We start from the raw sequence: 16,444 nt of genomic DNA on the forward strand, positions 1-16,444 counted from the left end.
AAGAAATGCATTATAATTGAATTTGGGAAAAGCAAGAAGAGAATATCAAAACAGTATAAAATTGACAAAAAGTAAAAGTAAATTCTGAAAGGGACCTAGGTGTAATCATTGACAAAGACATGTCGCCAGATAAACATAACATAGTTGGAAAAACATACAATTTGTTGAGATTTGTTGAGATCAATAAAAAAAAAATATTACAAATACTGATAAGGCCAAAACTGGAATATGCAGTGCTGATATGGTCACCCAGTAGAAAAAAATATAAGAAAATTAGAAAGAATACAAAGAGCAATGCCATATGAACAAAGACTGGCCGAACTGGAATTGCTGACCCTGGAACAAAAAAGAAAACGAGGGGATCTACTAACCATCTACAGAATTTGGAAAGGAAAGGAATGCCCTGATAGAGAGGACTTGTTAAAGTGGGACAGAGGAAAAACAAGAGGACATGCAATGAAACTCAAAAAGGACAGCTTCAGAAGAAACCTGAAAAAGCACAGCTTCCACATACAGTGATATATATGGAACAAATTGGACAAAAAAATAGTGTGTGCAAACACAATACAAGAATTTAACCCCTTCCATACGGCGCCGCACACGTAGGCGTCATGGGGAGCGAGTGTATTCGCGAGGCTGCCATATCGGCGTCTTGATTATATTTATTGTAGTCGCCCCTCCATAATGACATTCTTTCTAATTCTTTTGTAATCGCATTTTCTATGGTTATCAAAATTCACGGGTGAAGAGAGAACGATCGATATAAGCGGTGACTATATTTTATGATGCGAGTATTATTATGACACGTCGTACGGCTGGCATTGGCTGCTGCCACCGAGATCTAAGTCCATGACGCCTACGTGTGCGGCACCGTATGGAAGGGGTTAACAAACTTGATCTTGCAAGATACAAAAACAGGTCACCACAAGCATAGCTCCCCTTTCCATAAAGTACAACTAGGTAAATGTACACACACGAGTCAGATGTGCCTGAGAACACTCCGCAAATTAACGCTAAATATAGCAATTCATCGATGAAACAGTGGAAGACTACCTGGTTGTAAACAAGTGGAAAGGGGGGGTGATGGTGAGTGGTGAAACCATGATGTATCAAAGTCATCAAGTTGAGAGAGGAAAAAAACAAAAAAAAACAAAAAAGGGGGGGGAAGGAATGGAAAAATTGATAAACCAACATATGCCGAGATGACCAAAGGACTAGACATAAGTATGAAACACCTTTGGTAGTGTTTAGAAAAAGCATTTCTTATGCCGACAGTCCTAGATATGAAGATTTATTCTCTGGATTTAGAACAGAAAGAGGTATGGACTTCAAAAGCATATTGATAAATAAAGAAATATCTGAAATGAAAAGGGAAATTGTTGAATGGAAAAACATATCCAACTATACAAAGAAGTGAGTGAATTGAGAAAGGAAAATGCAGTATTGATAAGGGAAATGGAAGAAATGAAAAAGGAACTAGCCTTAGTAAAGAATTATAATTAAAAGCTGAAGAATTACACAAACAAAAATGAAACGTTGTTGAAGGAAGTTAATAAAGTATTAATAGAGGCAGGCAAATTTGGTGAAAATATAAAAATATAGAAATTAAAAACCAAATGAAAGATAAAAATATATATATATATACTATTTAAAGAAATAGTCAAAGAACAAATAAACAAAAGTACAAAGGACACTGTGATAAAAAAAAAAATGGGTAAGAGACAATAGACAGGGAAAAATGAATTGTAATTTATGATATTAAAGAAAAACATGGACTAATCAGGTTTCAAAGGGAAAAAGAGGAGAAGAATATAGGAAGGGAAATACTAAAAGAAACACAGGAAGGACAAGAATTTGAAAAGGAAATAAAGGAAATATATAGAATCGGAAAGTATTCTGAAGAAAAGACCTCTCAAAGTAAACTAAACTTGCAGAGAATAGTGGGAGAAATATTAACAAATACAGGAAGGATAGCAAAAAGTAATAACTACAAAAATTTATGGATAAAAAAGGAACTGAGTGATGAGGAAAAAGAGAAAGAAAAAACACTAAAAGAGGAAGCTAAGGAAAAAAGAAAAAAAGAACAGAGAATGAAAGGAAGGAGTTTTTTTTAGAGAGTAATGGACTTGAGACTGAAGAAGTGGTACATAAGGGAAAAGGAAACACAGGAGCAAGAAAAGGCAGAAAAGGAAAAAGGTTAAAGGAAACATATACCAATATAGACAGATTGATATCAGGAATAGATGAACTAAATGACTATCAAGAACAAGAAAAACCAGATATAATGGGGATTGTGGAAATGAAATTGAAAAGATCATTACCACTAAATAGTATAGGTCAAGGCTTATACAATTGTTGGATCAGAAACAGAAAAACAAAGCAGTGAGTGCCAAAACTATACAAGATTTTAAGAACAAACTGGATGGGGAGAGATACAAACGCAAGTCACTTTGAACATAGCTCTCATCCCATAAAATACAACTAGGTACAGTGAGACCTCTCATTAATGGACATTAATTAGTTGTGCTTGCGGTGTTTGCTGTGTTTTTGGTGCTGTTGTTTTTGTGCGTACAATCAGTATGCCACCCAAAAACCACTCCAAAACACCGAAAACAGCAAAAACACAGCTAATTAACATCCATTAATGAGAGGTCTCACTGTAAATACATATATTGTATTTACATTAAGGAAAGAGAGCTGTGTTTGAGTGACCAAAATGATAAAATATAGTAAATTCAACATTATTGTTAAATACACAAAATGGAGAATGATGAAGGAGAAAGACGAAAAAGTGAACCAACAAAGTGAATATTGGATGTAAGCAGAGTGGAATCACCATTGTGGGTCATACCTAAGAAATCTTGTATGATTGATACCCCGATATCAATTCAAAAGTTTGATAATAATGTATTTTCAGGGTTTATATATAAAAAAAAATTGGAATACTAGGTAGAGGTTTAGAATTGGAAAGAGAATCTAGGTATAAAAATGTCCTAAGAAATTGGGAGATTGCAGAATTGATAGAGGAACTAATGGATCTGAAAGTTGAATACAGGGCAATGTACAGAGAGGTGAACCAACTAAAAAGAGCTAATGCCAAGGCTAACAGGGAGCTTAATAATCTAAAAAAGGAATTAAACATGGTCAGAAGTGAAAAAGAATGAAAAATGAAGATAAAAACAAAAACGAGACATTGAAAAATAAAGTGAAGGAACAGATAGAAGCAGTGACCGAGAAAGTTGGAGAAACAATTAAAGAGACAGATCTCCAAAAAATAAAAAATAAAAAATAAAAGATTAAGTTTAAAACAAATAGTACAGCAACAAATGGAAGAAAATGCTAAACAGTAATTAAAGTAATTAAAGAAAAAGAGAATTGGGTCAGAGACACAGTGGATAAAAAGTACATTGCAGTTTGTGGTATTAAAGAAAAACATATTGTACCTAAATACCAAAGAGAAAAATAATAGAAATTGCAAAAGCAATTCTGAAAGAAATACAAGAGGAGGGACAAGTACGGTAATGGACAAAGAAACTGAAGAACTACATAGATTGAAACAATAATCTAAAAAAATATATATATAGACTACTAAAAACCAAACTAAGTTGTCAAATGATAGCAGAAGTACTATCAAAAACAGCAAAGCTGGCAAACAGTGAAAATTACAGAAATGTATGGTTAAGAAATGAAGTGAGCTATGAGGAAAAAGAGGAAAGACAGTAAGAAATTAAGCAAAAAAAAAAAAAACAAGAGAACAGAAACTGAAAAGAGCAAGCTTTTTTGAAGAGTACTAGACCTGAGGCTGAGAAATTTATATTATATATATATATACATATATATATATATATACATATATATATATATACATATATATATATATATATATATATATATATATATATATATATATACAGACGCTCCTCAACTTATGTTTTAGTTACGTTCCGAACGGCCGAATGTAAGTTGAAAATGAACGTAAGTTGTTACTGTACTATACATCCGTAAATTCTATTACCGCATCTTATAAAACACCCCTAAATCATTAATTATACACATAACATTGTAAAATAATAACATTAATTTCAAATAAATTAAATTCAAGCAACATAAGTTGAGATGGTGGAGGAGGGGGAGGGGAGGAGGAGGGGGAGGGGAGGAGGAGGAGGAGGCAAGGCATGTTCAGTTTGTCGTTTGTGCAATGTAAACAATGGACGCAGCGTCGTGCGCAAGTATCGTTTGAACTACGGAGTGTGTGCTAAACTAAAAAATTCACTCAAAAAAAATTTTTTTACAATTTTTTTTTTTTTGTCAGTTCAAACATAAAATTGAAAAAACGTAAAACGAATGAACGTAAGTAGAGGAGCATCTGTATATAAAGGATATGTAATAAAAAAGGAGGAAAAGGAAAAAAATAAAAATAATGTATACCAACATGGCATGATTTCCGGACTAAACAAATTAAATGACTATCTGGTAGTAGAGAAACCAGATATAATGGGAATTGTGGTAACAAAATTAAAAGGTCCACTACCACCTAATACTGTGGGACAAGGTTTATGTTTTATAGAACCACTGGATGAAAAATATGACAGAGAAACAGGGTGAAGTTATGTTTTAGACTAAGAAAGGCTTAAATGGGACAAAGATATGTAATAAAAAAGGAGGAAAAGGAAAAAAATAAAAATGTATACCAACATAGATGGTATGATTTCAGGACTAAACAAATTAAATGACTATCTGGTAGTAGAGAAACCAGATATAATGGAAATTGTGGAGACAAAATTAAGTGGTCCACTACCACCTAATACTGTGGGACAAGGTTTATGTTTTATAGAACCACTGGATGAAAAATATGACAGAGAAACAGGGTGAAGTTATGTTTTAGACTAAGAAAGGCTTAAATGTGACAAAGATAACAGAAGGAAAAACTAATGTGGAATTGATTATGATAAGTTTAAAACAGTGACATGAGAAGTAGAAAATTTGTAACAATGTGTGTGCCCCAAAAAACAGTCTTGGACAAAGAGTGATCATTCCAAAATGTTGGAAGACGCAAAGTATGCACTAATTGAGTTACTGAAAGGAGGAAACATAGTAATTATGGGTGACTTAACTCAAAAGAAATATGTTGGGAAGAAATGACAGTGAAAGGTGGAGAAGACCTTTGGGGAAATATACTACTGGATATGATCATTGAATACACAATGACTCAATGGGTGAAGGAAAAGACCAGATATAGAAACAAAGAATTATCGAGACTAGATTTAATATCTATGTAAGAGCCTGAAATTGTGGATAAAATGGAATACAAGACACCAATTGGGAAGAGTGGCCACATACTAATAGAGTTTGAACTAAAAGCACAAATTTATTTGAGAAGAAATGAGAAACACAGAAAAAGACTGATGTAAACAAAGTGGATTTTGAGAAACTCAGAAAATTCTTTCAAAATATAAATTGGTTAAAACTTCTTAAATGAAGAACCAAAGATGGAAGAGAAATGGAACATATTAAAAGAAATTTATAAAGAGGGAATAGACAAATAGGTACCAAAACAGAAGCAAGAAAGTGTGTATTTACCTAGTTGTAATATACGGGAGGGGAGCTATGCTCATGGTGACCCGTCCTTGTATCTCTCCGCATCAAGTTTTATCTTAAAATCTTGTATCGTGTTAGCACATACTGTTTTGTTGTCTAATTTGTTCCATGTATTTATTGCTCTGTGTGGGAAACTGTTCCTTTTCAAGTTTTTTCTATAACTATCCTTTTTCAATTTTTTTCCACGTCCTCTTGTTTTACCGTTTTCCCACACTAATAGGTCATTCCTGTCTAAAACTTCCATTCCTTTCATTATTCTGTAGATAGTTAGCAAATCTCCTCTTTCTCTTCTTTGTTCCAGAGTTGGTAGGTTCAATTTGGATAGTCTTTGCTCATATGTTAGTTCGGCGAGTGTCGGTGCTAGTTTGGTTGTCGCTCTTTGTAATCTTTCTAGTTTCTTAATATTCTTTTTGGTACTGGGTGTCCAAAGTGATGCTGTGTACTCAAGTTTTGGTCTTATTAATGCAGTTAGTATTTTCCTTATCATTTCTTCGTCCATATAAGTAAATGCCACTTTGATTGTTCTCAATAAGTTGTAGGTTTCTCCGAACATCTTATTTATATGCTTATCTGGTTTCATGTCCTTTCCAATCATCACTCCAAGATCTTTTTCATAGTTTTTTTTTTTTTCTTCCCCAATTCTGTAATCTTTTGATATTCTGTTTCTACTCTTTCCAAATTCCATTATACTGCATTTCTTAATATTGAATTTTACTTCCCACTTTTGAGTCCAATTCCATAGTGTGTCCAGATCTTGTTGCAATGAGTTGCAGTCCTCTTCCGTTTTTACCTTAAGTAATTTTGCATCATCTGCAAAAAAATTTATATAGCACTCCACGCCTTCATTCATGTCATTAATGTATACAGCGAACATGATCGGGGCCAGTACTGATCCTTGCGGGACACCGCTTTTTACTTCTTCCCAGTTGGAGAATTTTTCTCTAATTACAACTCTCATTTTCCTCCCAATCAGGAAGTCTTTCCATTCCAATAATTTTCCTCTGATGCCACCTTTTGACTATCTTATTTATAAGTTTCTTATGAGGTACCTTATTGAATGCCTTTTGCAGGTACAGAAAAGCACAGTCTGCCCATCCATCTCTTTCTTGTATTATGTCTACTAATCTTGAGTAAAAGCAGATCAGATTTGTTGTACAGGATCTCCCTTGTCTAAATCCAAATTGATTTGGGTTCAGTATAGATTTTTCTTGCAGGTATTTAACCCATCTGTTTTTTATCACTCTTTCACAAATTTTTGCTATTGTGCTTGTTAGTGAGACCGGTCTGTAGTTAGATGGATCTTCCTTATCACCTCCCTTATAAATTGGTACAATGTTTGCTTTTTTCCAGTCCAATGGTACTTTTCCTTCTTTAAGTGAGGATTTAATTATATCATATATTTTGTCAGTTAATTCTTCCATGCATTCTTTCAGTATCCAGTTTGCTATTCCGTCTGGGCCATGTGATTTTCTGACATCCAGGGTTTTAATTTGATCACTGATTTCTTTTCGTGTTACGTTCATTTCTTTCATTCCTGGGGATAATTCTCTCTCTCTAACTTCACTGCTAGGCGAGTTTTCTATTGTGAATACTGATCTGAAGTGGTTGTTCATTATTTCAGCCATTTCCAGTTCTTCTGTAAATTCCTTTTTTCATAATTTCTCTTTTCATCTCTGCGTATTTTTAAGTACATTAAGTACTGGTATAGCAAAAAATGTAGCTAGGCTAAAGATAGAAGAAAGCTTGGAAATGATGGGGAAAAAAATATGTAGCAAATATATATCAAAATAAGAAATGAATATGTAAAAACATGCAGGGAAGAAAAAAGAAGCTATGAAAAAAACATGATAGCAAAATACAAGGACCAACCTAAACTATTCTACAGGTATGTGAATGGTAAACTAAATGATAAACAAGAAATAGTGACACTGCGTCAAGGGAATGAGGGATATGTAGAAATGGCTGAAATTATGAACAAACATTTTAAATCTGTATTCACAATTGAAAGTATACAAATTGGTATGAAGGACAGAGAGAAAGATCCCCCAATGAAAGAAATAATTGTGATATAGAAGAAAATAAGGGACCAAATAATAACCCTTGATGTCAGAAAATTACATGGTCCAGATGGAATTGCAAATTGGATACTAAAAGAATGTATAGATGAACTAATGGACAAAACACATAATTGATTACTCACTCAAAGAAGGAAAGGTACCATAAGATTGGAAAAATGTAAATACTGTACCAATATATAATGGGAGAGATAAAGAATACCCAACAATCTATAGACTCATCTCCCTTACAAGCACAATAGCTAAAATGTGAAAAAATTATCAAAAGTAGATGGATACATCTGGAAGAAAATAATATAATCCAAATCAATTTGGTTTTAGACACGGAATATCACGTGCCACTAACTTTATTTCTTTTTACTTGAGGCTAATAGAAATAATGCAAGAAAGGGATGGATAGGCTGATTGTGCTTTCCTAGATTTACAAAAGGCATTTGATAAAGCGCCACACAAAAAGCAACTAAGAACACTCAAGATAATAGATGTACAGCTACACAGAAAACTATCGTTAGTAGGGGTGTCGAAACATTCGCTAATGAACATAACCTTATGATACCGAAGGGTTGGTATTTCTGGGGTTCGAATTGTTCGAATTCCTTCTGAATGAATATGAATCGAATAATAGTTCCAGAGTTCATATGGATTCACTATGACATGATAATCTTATTCCCGATGGAGACTTCAACTTGTCTCAAATAGTTTCGTTGTTTTGTGTCAAAATGATTAGCGTGATTTACTAACGATAGTTTTCTGTGCAGCTGTACAAGGAAAGTTATTGAAATGGATGGAAGAAACAACTAGAGTCCCACAAAGTTCTGTATTAGCTCCGATAATGTTTGCCATATATATAAATGACATGGATGAAGGTGTAGAATGTTATATGAACTTCTTTGCAAATTATGCAAAACAACTAAAGAAAACACAGAAAAAGATTGTGAATCGCTACAGAAAGACCTGGATGAAGTCTGTGAATGGTCAAAAGTGGGAAGTGAGCTTCAACATCAAATAATGTAGTATAATGGCGTTTGGAAAAAGTAAAAATAGAATATCAGGGCAATATAAAATTGGTACAAAGTAAAAAAAGTTAACACAGAAAAGAACCAGGAGTAATTATCAGCAATGACGTGCCACCAGACAAGCATATTAACACAATAGTCAGAAAAACCTTCAATTTACTAAGATCAATAAAGGTGGCCTTTGACTTCTTGGATGAGGTAATGATAAAGAAAATATCAGTCAAACTGATAAGACCAAGACTGGAGTATGATGCAAAACTATGGACACCCAGTACAAAAAAGAACATAAGAAATTAGAAAGAATCCAAAGAGCAATGACAAAGATAGCACAAACATTTTCTAAATTGACAAACGAACAAAGATTGTCTAAACTGGAACTACCAACCCTGTAACAAAGAAGAGAAAGAGGAGATTTACAGGCCATTTACAGAGTTATAAAGAGATGGAAGTCCTTGAAAGAGAAGATTTATTAAAGTGCGATAAAAGAAAAACAAGAGGACATGAAAAGAAACTTAAAAAGGCTAGTTATAGAAGATACCTGAGAACGAATGGTTTCCCACACAGAGTGGTAAATGTCTGGAACAAATTGGATGAGGCAACAGTGTGTGCAAAAACTATACAAAAATTTAAGAACAAACTATACAAGAATTTAAGATCAAATAGGATACTGGAAGATACAAAAGTGGGTCACTATGAGCACTCTCTACCCATAAAATACAACTAGCTAAGTACAACTAGGTAAATATATATGTATATATAAATACACACACACACACCCTTTTCAGAATTATGAAAAGGATGGAAGATCTTGATAGAGACAACCTATTAAAGTGGGACAGAAGAGAAACAAGACATGAAAAGAAACTAAAGACAGTTACAGAAGAGACCTGGAGAAAAAAAAAAAAAAAAAAAAAAAAAAATAGCTTCCCACATAGAGTGATCGATATCTGGAACAAACTGAACTGAGAAACAGTGAATGCCAGAACTATACACGATTTTAAGAACAAACTGGATGTGAAGAGATATGAAAACGGGTCACTATAAGCATAGCTCTCGTCCCATAAAATACAACTAGGTAAATACATACATACACACACACACACTTTTGTCGGATGGACGGCAAAGATTAGAGTGCTGAAGAAAAAGTGAAATATTCATGGACCTCAATGCAAAGTACCTATTGTATTTACAGGGAAGGGGATAACTCGTGGTGTCGTAGAAAAGTGAGGAAAAAGAAGGGGAGGAATTACTGAGGGAAATGGAAGGAAATGAGGAAGGGCAGGACTTGGCCCAAGAGGCCAGACATCTTGTAAACAAATGAAGAACCAATGATTCTCGTGATGGGATTAAATAAATTGTAAAGATTAGAAATATAGATAAGAGCAGCACAATGGAAGGTGAGGATAATAATTTCCAGGGATTTAATGAGGGTGGAGGGGTACCAACCTCCCCCGATTGACAAGACTAGAGGAGAAACTTGATAAGATGATCGAACATTGGGAAGATAGGTTCGGTAACGTAACCAACATTGCGCAGAGAGTTGAAAGATTGGAAGAACTAGAGAAGGCGAACAAAAATTTAACTAACGAAATAGAAGAATTAAAAAGACAGTTAAAAGAAGTAAAAGAGGAGAATGAAGAATTAAAAAGGAACAAAGACAATAAAGAGGCCATAGCAAAAGAAGCACAGGGTTGGAGAAAAATCCAGGAAAACAGTAAAGTTGCATTTACTGATATAATTAAACAGCAAATGAGAGAACAAACTGAAGACTCACTTATCAAAGTGATGAGACAGAAGGAGAATATAGTAAGAGACTTAGCAGATAAAAAGAAATGTATAATTATATTGGGAATGGAAGAGAAACATAACTTCAAGAATCAGTGAGGAAAAAGAAAAAGTAAGCAGTTTACTAGAATTAGTTCAGGAAGATGAACCTGAAATAATGAAACAAATCGAAGAGATGTTTTGGCTCAGAAAATATAGTACAGATAAGACCAGACCAATTAAGATTAAATTCAGATCACAAACAACAGCAGAGAATATCTTAGCAAAAACAGGGAAGCTAGCAGCAAGTGAACAATATAAAAAGGTATGGATAAAAAGAGAAATGAATAAAGAGGAAAGAGAGGAAGAAAAAATGAAAATGAAAGAAGCTAAAGAAAAAAAAAAGACCAGAACGGAGTCAGAAAAACAAGAATTCTACTGGAGAGTAGTGAATATGATATTGAGGAAATGGACCATAACAGAGAGAAACAAAAAAGAAACAGAGAATACAATGGAAATAACAGAAAGTTAAGAGTGTCCTACACAAATATAGATGGATTAATAACAGGACTGAATGAACTGAACAAGTATCTGAAGGAAAAAGATCCGGACATAATGGGAATTGTAGAGACAAATTTAAAAGGTCCACTACCACCCAACAGCATAGGACACAATGCATATAATTATTGGATTAGAAACAGAGAGATAAAACAAGGGGGTGGAGTTATGTTCCTGACTAAGAAGGATATAAACGTGAAGAGTGTCACATATGGAAAGAATAGAGTAGAGATGGTTATGATAGAAGTAGAAGACAGAGATAAGAGGAGCAGAAAGTTTGTAATAAACTACGTGCCCCCAAAAACAGCCTCGTGGGAAGAGAGTGAACATAAAAGTATGTTAGAAGACACAAGAATAACATTAACCAGGATAATGGAAGATGGAGGAAGAATAGTTATGATGGGCGACTTTAATTGCAAAGAAATCTGCTGGGAAGAGATGACCGTAAAGGGTGGAAAAGACTCATGGGGAAATATTCTACTTGAGATGATTATTGACCACACAATGGGGCTTGTTGGTGGTCGTGGCTCGGGAGAACTGGACTGGGAGCTTGGACGGCGGCGTCAACGCCGGGAAGAAGAGCAGATTATATCACCAGAAGTTCAGAAAACGGTAGGAGGCGTAGTTCGAGAGAAAGGTGGAAAAACGGAAAAATCTTTAGTGGGAGGTAAACTGAAATGAGATGTAGTATAAGAGAAAGTTAGAAAGGAAGCGAATTTTAGTCGAAGAAAAAGTAAGTGTAGATGTTTATGCGTGGGACGTGGCTATGTTCGTGAGAGGTGTGTGTGTGTAACTTACGGGAAGTGAGTAGATTTCACTTCCAGCGTGTAGAGGGCGTTCCTGATTAGCCCCAGGTAAGGCATGAGAACTCCTGTATTACCCCAGGTTGGGTTTGAGTTGTTTGTATATTCTTGTAGCCTGTCAGTTAATGGGCTACATGCGATATTATTATTATTATTATTATAATTATTATTATTATTATAATTATTATTATTATTATTATTACTATTATTACATCATTATGGCTATCACCAGTCAAACTGGTGAAGGGGTGTATTATTGGTAGGTACAGTTATACACGTCTTATCGTGTACACCGCACGTGGGACGGGCGCAGCTGACAGAGAGTCTGTACGGTGTGGTCTAGGTGTAATGTGTTGTATCAGATGTTTGTCTAGGTGTCTTGAGTGAAGTTTGTGTTTGTGTTGGTTGAGTGGACGGATGTTGGAAATTTGGTGTAGAGACTCAGTGGTTCTGAAGTCGCTCCATCGCGAACCCGTGATGAACTGGACAGCGGCATTCTGAACCTTCTGATGCTCGTAGTTATTAGTGGGACATGTCAGCTGGCTTAGTCCCGGGGACTGGCACAGAATCGGTCTGACGAGGGCTAGGTACAATCGACGTTTGGTTCTCAGTGTTGCAGTTTTGAAGCGTCTTAGTTTTCCCAGCACAGCCCTAGCCTTCGCTCCCTGTTTGCGTAAGTGTGGGGTCCAGGTAAGGCCACTATCAAGTGTGCTACCCAGCACACGGGTATGGTCCTTCACTGGGATGTTTGTGTTGTTTATTTTAAGAGGAGTGTTTGTGATTGTTCTGTTGGTTCGTTTGCAGCAGAAGTATACAGCATTGCATTTCGACGCGTTGGTCTTAATGCGCCACTGTTGCTCCCACGCGTGTGCCCCGTCTATGATGTTTTGCATTACGTGTAACGCTCCCTGCAGCGTTTTGTGTCTGCTTATGTGGTTAGTGTCGTCCGCATACGAAAGAGTTAGAGCCTGGTTGCGTGGATAAGCTGGCTCCGGCAGGTCATTCGTATATAGATTGTACATAGTGGGGGCAAGGACTGACCCTTGCGGTACTCCAGCCTTCGGCACAAAAGGTTGGGACAGACAGCCCCGCCACTTTATTCGTATCGTCCTGTCGTCCAGGTAGTTGCAGAGCAACCTTGTGAACGGCAGGGCAAAGTCGAAGTTGTGGTACAATTTGTACTTAAGGCCTTCATGCCAGACAGTATCGAATGCCTTCTCCACATCCTTACAAACCAAAATGGCCTTACCAGGGCGACCGTCTGGCGGTCTTTGAACCCATTGAGTGATCATGGATATTATGTCGTCTGCACCGCGCCCCGGCCGAAAACCAAATTGGCAATCCCTCAGCACATTCTCCGTCTCTAGGTACACGGTCAGGCGGCGGCATAGGACGTGCTCAAACACCTTACCAAAGTACTCCAGAAGGGAGATGGGCCGGTATGAAAGGGGGGCGGAGGCGGGTTTCTGGGGTTTAGGAATGAGGATGGTGTGGGAGGCCTTAATAGTTGTGGGAAGTACCCAGAGGCTAGTGAGCTATTATATAGTGTCGTCACGTGTGAGATTATGTTGCCTGGCATACATTTGAGTATGTGTGCATCGATGCCTGAGGGGCCAGGGAATTTTATTTTCACCAACAGAGTGGAGGAGCTCATGTAGAAGTGGAATCGGGTGTCGGTCCGGTATGGTGAGTTTATTTAATTCTCTGAAGTCTACTACAGGTCTGAAGGACCCATCTTGTTTTGGCACTATAAAGAGTGGAAATTTCCATTCGCTAATGGAGGATTTGATGACATCTTGCGCATTCATGTCTTGAATAAGGGTATCTACCATCATGTGCTTACTGTGTAGTAATCTGTATGCAGGAATGTAACATGGTTTTGAGTTCTCACGAAGGGGTATAAAGCTGAATAAGATTAGTGGCTCCAAGGGGTTCACCTTCTGTGGCAATGGTCTGTCTGAACTTGTTGCAAAGTGCAAGCAAGTCTGCTTGTGCATCAGGGAAATCAATTGGGTTAAGCTGAGATGCATCAATGGGTTCCTGTGCTGCTTGCACGTCGGAAACTGTGGCACAAACTTGAGACATTGGGAACTTGTCATGCATGACTTTAATACATGAAGGATAAACTTGGAAATTGCAAATGTTTGTACCAACTGTGAGATGGAGGAGTGCGTTAGTGTCATTGGCAATTAAGATGCAAGTATGACCTTTCTTTGACATAGAGCTGATAGCTGAAATCAGAGAAATGTCATTTACGTGGCAAGTTTCTGGCATACAGAGTACGTTGGTGTCTTGTGCTTGGAAGACTCGTATATGTATCCGTGTGTACTCATGAGGGAACAGCAACTTTCGGCTGATAAGCACTGCGTGAGTGTGTTGGAGAGTAGATAACACTTCCGAGACTAGAGCGTATTGCTTGTTGAAATCCTCTAAGAGGGGCAAGAAATAGTCTTCCACCGGTGAAAAATCAATGTTATTTACTGGTTGTTTTGTCTTTCGTTTTGCAGGTTTTGACCTACGAGAAGATTTTGCATGCCTGTTACGCTTGGAATGTCTTCCTACAGCTGGTAGTGAAATGGCTGGTGTATCCTCATGTGATGAAGCAGAGTTTGTTTGTGCAATTTTGCTAGAGTTACTTGACGTTAAATCAGGTTTTGCCTGATTGGCTGTATTGAGGTGGTTGACTTTAGGAGAATTTGCTGATGGCAAAGCAGGAAGTGATTTGCATAAATGATGCTATGTTGAGCAGGATAAATAATAATGTGTTGCTTCATCAATGTTAAGCCTATGAGGATATAAGCAGGGAAGTGAACATTAAAGAAGAAAACTCTCGAGGTGCCAGATCTTCCTAGCTAAGTTACAGAAGGGGACGTTCCCCGCAAGGGGGTTAGCCAATAAAAAAATATGGTATAGGTGGCACTCTGAGAGTCGCCAAAAAGGGAGCATCAATGTGAAGACTGCTGTCTAACAGTTCAATCTCTGGTGGTGACCTTTGACAGGGCTGCGTACGTTGGTTCCGAGTTTGTTTTAAAGTGTATTGCAGCGCACTTGATATATGGGCCTAGTGGTCTGCTCTCACTGTCCCGTGCTTGGTTGAGAGGTCTCTTTGTTGTCTCCATGTTGGAGCGAATGAATTCGTCCGCCGCCTCACATTGGAACGAAATCGTCCGTTGCCTCATACTTCACCCCTTACTATACAACACATTATGGAAGCTTGCATTGTACATAATCATGCACTTCACCCCATACTATACTGGCTATAATACAGCCACCATCCAGCACTTCCAAGTTACCAGAGGAGCCTGGAAGTCTGTATCACAGATAACTGTCCAGGATGTTACACTTCACCCCATACTATACATCACATTATGGAAGACTGCATTGTGCACAATCATGCACATCAACAATACAATATACACACTATAAGGGATTTTTTTTTTTTGGGGGGGGGGGAAATCCCCCATGACATTCCTCAGGGAGATGGGACTGCCTGGCTAAACAGCTTAGGGAATGACAAAAGTAACAACTGGGGCAATGAATACACATGTCTTCTCATCCATGGGAACCCAGAAAACTTACTACAAACACGATCTATCCATTCTCTTCTTCTTTTAAAGCCAGATGACATTTCTTAATCAATCCCTTTGTTCCTCTCATTATCTCCATTAACACACCTTACCAACCACACTCAACAGAATGATCTCTCTAAAAGTACTACACTCTCTCTCTTCACCTTGTCCAGTGAGATTATACATTATCATTCAACTTTCTGTAAGAGTTAGCATCTGTAAATACATTCACCTACTATCATAAGAATAACATGATCAAAAGTTCAGTGATAATTTCTGAAATTCCTATAGTTTCAGGAATATATTAAAAAAAAATAATAATAATAATTACATGACAGTGGATTATTATATTAATTATAGGATGTAAGATTTTTCATGGGAAGGATTGTTAAACTTTATAGTTACCGTATTTTCTGGCGTATTTTTCCGTTGGAAGGGCCTAAAAATGGGGGGTGCGCGTTATCCGGTGGTGCGCATTATCTACGGCCTACGATAAAAATTCTGCGGCTGTGTGTGTAATTTTTTTTCACAACAACATGACGATGTTGGCCGTCACAAAGTCGGGACAGCACACTTCTCTGTGACGTTCCATCAGAACAAGAAGAACAGCCATGGTGACATGAAAGAATACGCCAGCATGGGCTACCGTATATAAATATTTGGTATAGGTATCTATCGAATCTTATTTTTCATGTTTAAATAGGCCTAAACACCATGAAACGTGATCAATATTCATGATATTTGCCCATGTTCACAGCATCCTAGTTTGAATTTTTATGTTGGCTTTGTTGCTTCACTTTAGGTATGGTACAAATTCCGTTGCGGCCGTTCATAAACTCGTGTCAAACACCTGACTACAACACCCTCTTTCGGGAGTTATATTAACTAAACGTCGCCTCGATGAGAGACTGTCCTATTTCACCACTGTCATTGCTGGTTCAAAGCTAAAATGAAACAGTCTGTAGTTTGTTTCAGTATTAAATAAAAAATGGTAAAGACGAATTATTTCCTCAAGATATAAAATGAACATTTTCTGTAAAAATCCCGAAATTTTTCTGTAT

General features: G+C 36.8%; 1 protein-coding gene across 1 annotated transcript in view; it reads right to left on the reverse strand.

Moving 5' to 3' along the window:
- The window catches only part of LOC143038780 (serine/threonine-protein phosphatase 2B catalytic subunit 2-like), a 172,453-nt gene that overhangs the window by 37,704 nt on the left and 118,305 nt on the right, over positions 1-16,444 (reverse strand). The gene's annotated exons all lie outside the window — the stretch shown is intronic.

The sequence above is a fragment of the Oratosquilla oratoria genome, chromosome 25 (genome assembly GCF_046742065.1).
Source record: "Oratosquilla oratoria isolate Oo_2021 chromosome 25, ASM4674206v1, whole genome shotgun sequence".
Taxonomy (NCBI): domain Eukaryota; kingdom Metazoa; phylum Arthropoda; class Malacostraca; order Stomatopoda; family Squillidae; genus Oratosquilla; species Oratosquilla oratoria.